This window comes from Festucalex cinctus, chromosome 7 (assembly GCF_051991245.1).
Source record: "Festucalex cinctus isolate MCC-2025b chromosome 7, RoL_Fcin_1.0, whole genome shotgun sequence".
Classification (NCBI taxonomy): domain Eukaryota; kingdom Metazoa; phylum Chordata; class Actinopteri; order Syngnathiformes; family Syngnathidae; genus Festucalex; species Festucalex cinctus.
This window is the reverse complement of record NC_135417.1, coordinates 10559578-10568919: the sequence shown is the minus strand read 5'-3', so window position 1 is coordinate 10568919 and position 9342 is coordinate 10559578. Positions and strand designations below refer to the sequence as shown.

Here is a 9342-nt window from a genome sequence, read left to right as displayed (position 1 = left end):
CACCTGCTGGCCGTTTGTGTAATAACTACCATTTCTGCAACCGTTCTTTGCAGTTGAGAGGCTGCATCAAAGCCTTATGTATGCTTTAGCATAAAAAAAAACAAAAAACGTATAAATACAGCTTTGGGATACTTAATACATAAAACAAAACGTATTTACAAGTTATTGGGAGCAAATGAGTTAATGTGTTGATGATCTCATAAAGCTGACAGATCGGCAAGATCGTCTGTGGCACATTCTATACAGTACAAGTTTATGCGGGCTCAAGCTTGGTTTATATTTTATGCATCCGTGTGGTCTTTTTTTTTTTTTTTTTTTTTTTTTTTTTCCTCGCTCCACTTACTAACTTACACAAACATGAGGCCGAGGGCGCGTGCGGACGCGGATGAGTGGGACGCTCGCGGGAGCTCCGACCGCCCGGCCCGACCACCTCGGAACCTTACCCGACACCGGACGGGTATCAACCCCAGAAAGTTTCGTTGGTTTAAGATGTCTGTTTTTTTTTTTTAATATACATTGTAAATATGTTTTAAAAATTACAAAAATGTTGAAAAATGTGGAGATTAATCTAAAAATATGTTATAAAAAAAAAAAATGAGATCATTTGGAGCCCCTAAGGTGACATGGTAGAAAAAAAATATCTTTGCGTTCCCTCGCAAACGCAAAACCTCGTAAAACAACTTTGTGTTCCCTTCCAAAAGCGACGTGTAAACAAAGCAGTGGGAAAATACTTTTTTTTTTTTTTTTTTTTTTTTTCTTAGTCACTTTGGAAAAGCTTTCCCACTGCTTTGTTTCATGTTTACAAACATTCCTTCCTCGACGCTTTTGGCCATGTGGAAGATGACCCGGAAGTGTTTACGGCGCACCTAAGTTGACGTGGTAGGCGAAATAAACAACTTTGCGTTCCCTCGCAAAACAACTTCAATCTTTGCGTTCCCTTTATGAAAAAATGTGTAACTTATAATACGATCAATACAATACTGCCTCATAAGATTTTTGTTGTTGTTCGCCGGTGTCCTGAGATGGGCAAAAAAAAAAAAAAAAAAGTACCTGAGCTCTCCACGCCGCGTTTGCTATCATGAAAGCGCAGTGAAAAGAAATTCCCGGTGAGCTTTGCACCGACTGTATCTTATCAGATCAGTGTTTGGAGAGGGTAAGCCACTTCACAGCACGGAGGTGTCTCAGTGCACACACGTTCAGCCCTGACAGCGCACGCCTCAGCACAATTTGCAGGACAATCGCTAACGACACGGATGCGTAGTCAACACTTGATTGTGGCATCGATTACCAGCATTATTATTTTTTTCCCCTTTTTTTAAATTATGCTTTCCTGGTGGTTTGGGATGATATTATTATTATATAATAATAATAATTATTATTATTATTATGTTTATTATTATTATTTTTATTATTATTATTATTTAGCCACTTGTGCAGTATAAACGGCCACAACAAATGCACGTGACGATGCCTGATGCCTGTGATTGGCTGACAGGTGCCGTGCTTCGTGACATTGCCGTTTTAGCGGATCTAGGACCTGTCGAGTGCGGTTTGCTGTATTAAGCGCCGATTGCGAAACTTGCCAGCAAGCTAAATTCTCGCAGTATTTGTTCATAAATAGTACGAGAATACATCTTGTATTGCTCCCGCTGATACGTTGGCAGCCGACGTGTTAAGATCGGCGTTTGGAGTGTAGACGACATTAAGTTGTGACGAAACCAGGAAGTGCCTCTCGCTCTCTCTCTAGTTGCCTCTCTTACCTCTTTTACGTCACACCCAGCAACTCATTTTATTGGCTACGAGCAACTTCCTTGTCACTTGTCAACCAACGGGAGCAGCCTTGGTCCAAAAATGGCAAAATGCCGTTTGCTGCATTTCGTGTAAGAATTGAGAATTATTTTACGGGATTTTTTGAGGTCCTGGACGGGACATAACAATTTAGTCCAAAATACGGATAATCTCGGATAATATGGGACACTCACGACATTCACATTGTTGTGACATCCATCCATCCATCCATCCATCCATCCATTATCTTAACCGCTTTTCCTCACAAGGGTCGCGGGGGTGTTGGAGCCTATCCCAGCTGGCTTCGGGGGCATGGGGGGGGATATCGAGATATCGATACATGGTTTTATGTATCGATATTGGAATATGAAAAGGCGTATCGATACAATATCGATATATCGATATTTTGAAGCCAGCCATGGTACTATACTGATGACTATCAAATAAAATGCTGATGTTCCAGGAATTCCCGTTCTCATTGCAGCACAAGTGCTACAGAACACACGCTGAAGCTTTCGACATCATTTCCTTCTATCCTTCATTCCCCTCTGGAATTTGACCAGATTATGTCTTTCATCTTCGCACAATGGTATATTTTCAGTGTTCTTTTTGCTAATTATGCAAAACGCATTGTTCCCAACCCCCACAGCTGCTCGCAGATGTTGGGTAGTAACACAAAACGTTCTCGCCAACCAATGTAAGGGCAGAGCAACCAGCTGCAGTGAAAACGATGAAGCGATTCAGGTGCATTCGCCCTTAACGCGAACACGACAACAGGCTCCGTTAGGGCAATATGTCTCAATTTAGGCCTAGTTTAGTCAACATCATTATTGTCTTGTAATCATGACTTTTGGTAATTGTGTAAGCCCATATGCAGAGCCACGCCGCGTTTGTCGCCCCTATTAACAAATGGACGAATGAATGCATTCGAACTGATCACCAACGTTAACTCAGGAGCACAATATTTAAAAAAAAAAAAAACCTTTAACCTGCAAAACAAAAATATATAAAATAATTTGTGCTGATTTTTATTTATTTTTTTGCTGTGTGCAAAGCGCGCACGCTCAGTGCAAACAAAACCCCTACACCACCGAGCGAATGCTCCCTGCCATAATGAGAGCGCCACTTCCCCCTAATGTAGTGGAGGTGCAATTGCACTTTATTCTAGAACAGTAAAAAAAAATAAAATAAAATAAACATAAAAAAATAAAAAAGCAAACAAATCCCCTACACCACCGAGCGAATGCTCCCTGCCATAATGAGAGCGCCACTGCCCCCTAATGTAGTGGAGGTGCAATTGCACTTTATTCTAGAACAGTAAAAAAAAAGAAAATAAAATAAACATAAAAAAATAAAAAAGCAAACAAATCCCCTACACCACCGAGCGAATGCTCCCTGCCATAATGAGAGCGCCACTGCCCCCTAATGTAGTGGAGTGCAATTGCACTTTATTATAGGAGAGTAAAAAAAAATCAAAATAAAAAAATAAAAAATCCATGTTCCCTGAGGTCAAATGTGCCCCTCTTGATGGAGCCCCGCGCCCCCCTGGGGGGGTTGGGGGGCACTATTTGAGAAGCACTGCGTTAGTGGAATATGAGTTAAGCAGCAAAATCCTCCAGCAGTTTATTTTTTTATTTTTTATTTTTTATCAATTTCAGAAGGCAGCCATTTTGTCACTTGCTGTCGAGTGAAAATGACATCGCAGGTTGCTCAAGTCTCAGGTAACCATCAATCACAGGTCAGCTGCAGAAAACAGGTGACAGGTGAAAACATCATGTAGTGTGCATTTTTAGCTCAACCAATTAGAGGGTGTTAAAAAAAAATAAATAAATGTCAGCACTCGGAAATGTGTTTGCCTTGGCCAGATTACATGTACATGGCAACACAGAGAAGCTGAAATGTGATTGGCCAAAAAAACCTTAACCAGCTTTTTGAAATAAATTCATACAATTCTAAATTGTAAACGTAGGTCAGCGCTTGACACATTATCCCGCTGTTCTACAAGTTCCCACAAGTTACCAAATATGCTTCCACGTCAGATAAACGGCTATCCATTTTTTTCACGACCATCTCCTGTAAGCGCAAGTCGAGATTTAAATAAGACAGATAGCTCCGATCAAATCTCACTAATAGATCGCTTAATGACTTCCTTCCTCCTGCGAGCCTCCCGACGTTGCACTTCTGCCTTTTTATGAACATCTTGTGGTGAGCGCTTGTCCTTTTGCATCTGCTTCTGTCCGACAAGTAAGCGGCCTTGATGAGATTGGGGGGGACTTCGTCACCGCGCTTAACCTTTTCACATCCCCCCTCCAATGAAAAATGAATGGGCGCACTTAAAAAAAGACTAGCCAAGCACTTTTTGACCTCTACTGCATGTTTCCTGCTGTGCTTGTGTGCGTGTGCGTGCGTGTGTGTGCATTGTGAGAGCTTCTGATCAGTATAAAGATTAAAGAAGGGGGAAAAAAAAACAGATCATTAACCGGTGGGCCGGATGCCATCGCTGCATTACCGGCTCTCCAATCTGGAGGCGTGTCCACAAGCCAAGGTCAAAGGTTTTGTGGCGGCTTGTCCGAGCATGTGAACGATAGACCCCGCCCTCTCGACGATGTAAGAAGGGCATGGAAGTAGACGCTGCAGGTTTTTTTGTCCCGGGCAAAAGGTGAAGGGGACGGATTAGAGTGCGAGTCAGAATGATGGATTCAGCACTTTCTGAGGAAAGACTGTAAATCGTCGTTTTCATTTTGGTAGTGTTGTGGTTAACCGACGCAGGGTCCTTTCAATGGCAAACCACGTTCACAATCGCACTGTGATTAACTGGCGCCCGGCCGTTTCCACTTGCATGATGTTTATTGGCATGGCTCGGCTTCATATTGACGCTTTTCCATCTGCAAAACTGTCAACCGTTTCTCATGTATGGTCTGAAATATTGAAGATTTTTATAGTGCAAGTCAACCTTAAAAATTTCTTGACAATAATATGTTATGTGACTTCAATAGTCTAAACAATACAATCTGATTAAAGGAATACTTGACACATTCAACAATTTTCAGCAGTGAAAACTTCATATTTTGTCCAGAATTAATTTGGTAACTTCATTATTTTTCATGTACAATTAACACCTTTAAAAAGTAATTTTTCTACTTGCTGTCGACTGATGATGACATCATCTGTGCTGAGGAAGTAAGTAATGGCCAATCATGACTCACCTGTTTTTTGGGTATGGTCGAATTAAATTTTTATTTATTTATTTATTTTTAGTACTTTTGAGACGTTTGCTTTTATTGTCTATTTTATTTATTTTTCTGATGCTATCTATCTATCTATCTATCTATCTATCTATCTATCTATCTATCTATCTGTCTTCCTCAGCACAGATGATGTCATCATCAGTCGACAGCAAGTAGAAAAGTGACTTTTTAAAGGTATTAATTGTACATGAAAAATAATGGTTACCACATTAATTATAAACAAAATATTAATTTTTACTGCTGAAAATTGTTCAATGAGTCAAGTATCCCTTTAATAATACATTTGTGGAATACGTTTTGAAGCAAAATCCAGCCATTTTTAGCCATCTCATTTTGCCACTTGCTGTCGACTGATGATGACATCACGGTTGCTAGGGCTCAGGCAAAAAACAATTAGAGCTAACCTGTTTTTTGAAGCTGAGCTGTGATTGGTTGTTACCTGAGCCCTGAGCACCTGTGATGTCATCTTCAGTCGACAGCAAGTGGCAAAGATGGAGACGGATAAAAACGGCTGCTTAACTCGTATTCCAATTACGCAATATTAGAACATATTGTCGAAAAACATTGGGGGTTGACTTCTCCTTTAAGCAATCTTTTTTTGTTTAGTTTTTTTTTTAATTGGAGACTACCGGTTCACAATTCTTCACACATTTACATAGTTTCGCCATTACGACCCCCCCCCCCCCCCCACCTAAGGGCAACCATAACTCCGATGAGTGCAAATAACTTTGACACCGCTGTGCTCTGAGATTCAACTTGTGGACGGCAGTACAGTTTGGATCAGTCCTTGCGCCCACAGCACCAAGACTGCCTCTGTTTGAGTTGACACGCTGGATGTCTGTGATCTCGGTTTTGGACCAGTCATCACAAAGTATTTAGGTCAGTCTGGTAAAAGGAGAGAAAACTCACAGCAAGAGAACGAGCACCACAAAAAAACAAAAAAAACAACCACATACTGTTTTCTTTTGAACGAGTGACTGAAGGCACAAAAGGCCGAAAGACAAAAGAAGAAACTTCTCGTTGTGTTAACGTCTCGTCGTGTTGTGATGTGTGTTTTGTGTAAGGAGTAGAAGTAGGGTGGGGGATGGCGCCGGGGGTCTTCAAACGCATGTTTGCGAGACCGGCTCCTCTGTGGTAAAACGTGAGATTAGCTGTAATCTCCTTGTAGTTGCGTATCAAACTGTTGCTAAGACATTGATCGGCCCGGTTCCTTAATTGATACCACTGGAGGGCCGCCCGCCATGGGGGTGGGGGGTGGGGGGTGGGGGTGGGGACTCTCACTTCTTTTTTTTTTTTTCTCCTGCATGTGAACCCATGTGATTCTTTTTTTTTTTTTATTTTTTTTTTTTTTTTTTAAAGTCTTGTTAGAATTGAATCCCCTCCCGATGAAACAGAGCGCTCGCTTATCCCTATCTAATCCCGGCCTCCTGTTGTCAAAGTATCCCCCCCCCCCCGGGAAACGCACAAGCGAGAAAGACGAGGTGCGACCGCGGGTACGAGATCCAGACAACGTTTTGATCCGTGCCAACTGATCGCACATATACAAACATTCCAACGAAATCACCCGGCCATGTGTTTTACCCTGCTAATCAATTCCTCAGAGTCTCTCGTCCAATTACAAAAAAAAAAAAAAAAAGAATAATTCATTTTGATTCATATTCATGAGCCAGTCAGTGCTTCTCAATTGTTTTCTGTCATTACCCCCCCCCACCCCCCAGAAGAAGAAAACATCTCGCGACCCCCACCCCCCATGGCTTCGTCATATTTCCTCACCTCAGTGCAAACAAAACCCCTACACCACTAAGTGAATGCCCCATGCGGCACACTCTGCCAATGAGAGCTCCACTGCCCCCTAATGTAGTGGAGGTGCAATTGCACTTCATTCTAAGACAATTTAAAAAAAAAAATCAAAAATCAAAATAAAACAGCATGTTCCCCGAGGTCAAACGCGCCCCCCTTGACGAAGCTTCGCACCCCCTCTGGGGTGGGTGGGGGCGGGGGGGGCACTATTGAGAAGCACTGCATTAGGTTAACACGTGTTCCCGGATGAATTATAGATGCTGTTTAAAATTGCTCAGTGTTCTTAAATGTCATCATTAATCTGAAAAGTGCCACCGTTTTGTCCCGGAGGAAAAACAATAAAGAATCCATCCTGTATTGTTGTCGTATATGTGAGAGCGGGCGGGTGCGAGGGGAGTGTGGAAACGCCTTCAGAGGGGCGATGATCAGAGGGCGCTAACCCAACACGCTCATCAGGCCTTCCGTGGGGACGAGCCGCAGTCGAATAGAAATGCTGTGGAGCAAAAAAAAAAAAGAAAATGGAATAATTTATTCCAAGAATGGAGTGAAAGGGATTTGGAGAAGTGTGTATGTGAGAGGGACGGTAAGAGGAATGGATTAAAGCCACGTCGAGCGGGTGCGCCAGATAGAGCCCGCCACTGTGGCCTGACTTTCTTTTCCCTTTTTTTTTTTTTCTTCCTCATCTATTTCACTCCGCGATTGAAAGAAAATTCAATTGCCGCTTCTTTCTCACTTTCTGCCCGGTGTGCGAGCGAGCGAGAGAGCGAGCGAGAGTGTGAATGAGATCAACTCAGCAAGTCATTTCAAAGTAAATGCGCTAATAAAGTGTTAGGTGGAGGAATTAAGAGACGCTTGGAAAAAGCTACACTGCATGCACTTTCCGTATGTCCTCTAATTCTTCAATCCCAGCCTTTTTTTTTTTTTTAATAATAAAAATGCAATCCAATATACAGTAAAATGCAATACAAATCTGTCCTTCAAATTAACTTATTGCTTATTATCACGGCTGTGCAGTAAACGAGGGCACGAGGAGTTCCATAATTCAAATGCTCGAGTAACGCGCAACTTCCAGGAATCGCATTTGCGCGGCGTATGATTTGAATCCCGCCGCTGTACTGCAGGATGTGGGTCACAATGGCAATCAAGGGGGAAATATTACACACACTGTGATAGCTTCATCAACCCGCAGCAGGCTTGTTCTCATACAGCAGCTTGCTTCATTTTTAACAGGAACAAATGACTTTCTTTGGACAGATTTGGACCGATGCATCTGTAAACTTTATTTACTTGTATACTCACTTCTAATGTTTGTTTTGTTCTTGTTTTACTTATCTTATTCCTTACTGCAAGACCGATTTCTGTTCCATGTACAGGAAGTTTGCCCATATATGGTGATGGTTGCTATGCGACTGAATGGGAAGTAGCCTGGTGCCTTTTTCCGCTGGTTTCGGCATTAAGTGTGCCGTGGTCGGCAATACTGATCCCGATAAGAGGATTAGTTTAAAAAAAAAAATAGAATGGATCTATCGAATTCCAGTGGCATGGCAGGATCTGGGGGAAGTTTAGGCTCGCCCGAAGACCACTTTGAGGTGTACTTCACATTGCCGCGTCTTCTTGACTATATCACAGTATGACAAATTTTTTATGTACTAGAGCTCAAGAGACTGGGACGTACACATTTTTTCTTCCATTTTCTGTTTTTTAATGGATACTTGATTCATTGGGCCATTTTCAGCAGTAAAAAGTTCATCTTTGTCCAGAATTAATTTGATAACTTCATTATTTGTCATGTACAATTAATACTTTTACAAACTAAACATTCCACTTCCTGTCAAATGAAGATGACATCACCTGTGCTGAGGAAGTAGGTAACGACCAATCATGGCTCACCTGTTTTCTGGGTTTGGTCAGCAAACTGAGCCATGATTGGTCTTTACCTACCTAACACAGGTGATGTCATCTTCAGTCGACAGCAAGTGGAATGTTTACTTTGTAAAGGTATTCATTGTACGTGAAAGCGAATGAAGTTATCAAGTTAATTCTGGACAAAATATGAACTTTTTACTGCTGAAAATGGCTGAATGAGTCAAGCATCCCTTAAATGTGCAACTCCGTAAAAATCTCTTGCTTTTGTCACTCTGAAATTACTCAGCCACACTCGCTTATTGGATGTGCCGAGATGTCATCATCACAGCACACTGCCCAACTGCCATCTTGCTAAGTGCAGTGTGAAAAGGCTGTCAGTCATGACTACACCCAGACACTATTTTTAGTTTTTTTTGTTTTTTTTTTGTGTTGAGATACATTTTAAAAAAGTGTGTTGTTTTGAAAGTTTAAATGTGTTTCTTAAAAAAGTTTGTTATACAGCCTGTCTCTATATCGCAGATTTTGACTTATTCAGGTAGGTCTGGAACGTATCCCCGGCGATAAGCGCTCTTCACTGTAAGCCATATTAGAAACCACCTTGGTGCTTTTATATCTGTTCAGAATAGCGAGGGACAATGGT

The 9342-nt window shown here is 41.7% G+C and overlaps 1 protein-coding gene across 1 annotated transcript in view; it reads left to right on the top strand.

The window, feature by feature from the left end:
• grin2db (glutamate receptor, ionotropic, N-methyl D-aspartate 2D, b) overlaps positions 1-9342 on the top strand; it is a 134096-nt gene that overhangs the window by 41000 nt on the left and 83754 nt on the right. The gene's annotated exons all lie outside the window — the stretch shown is intronic.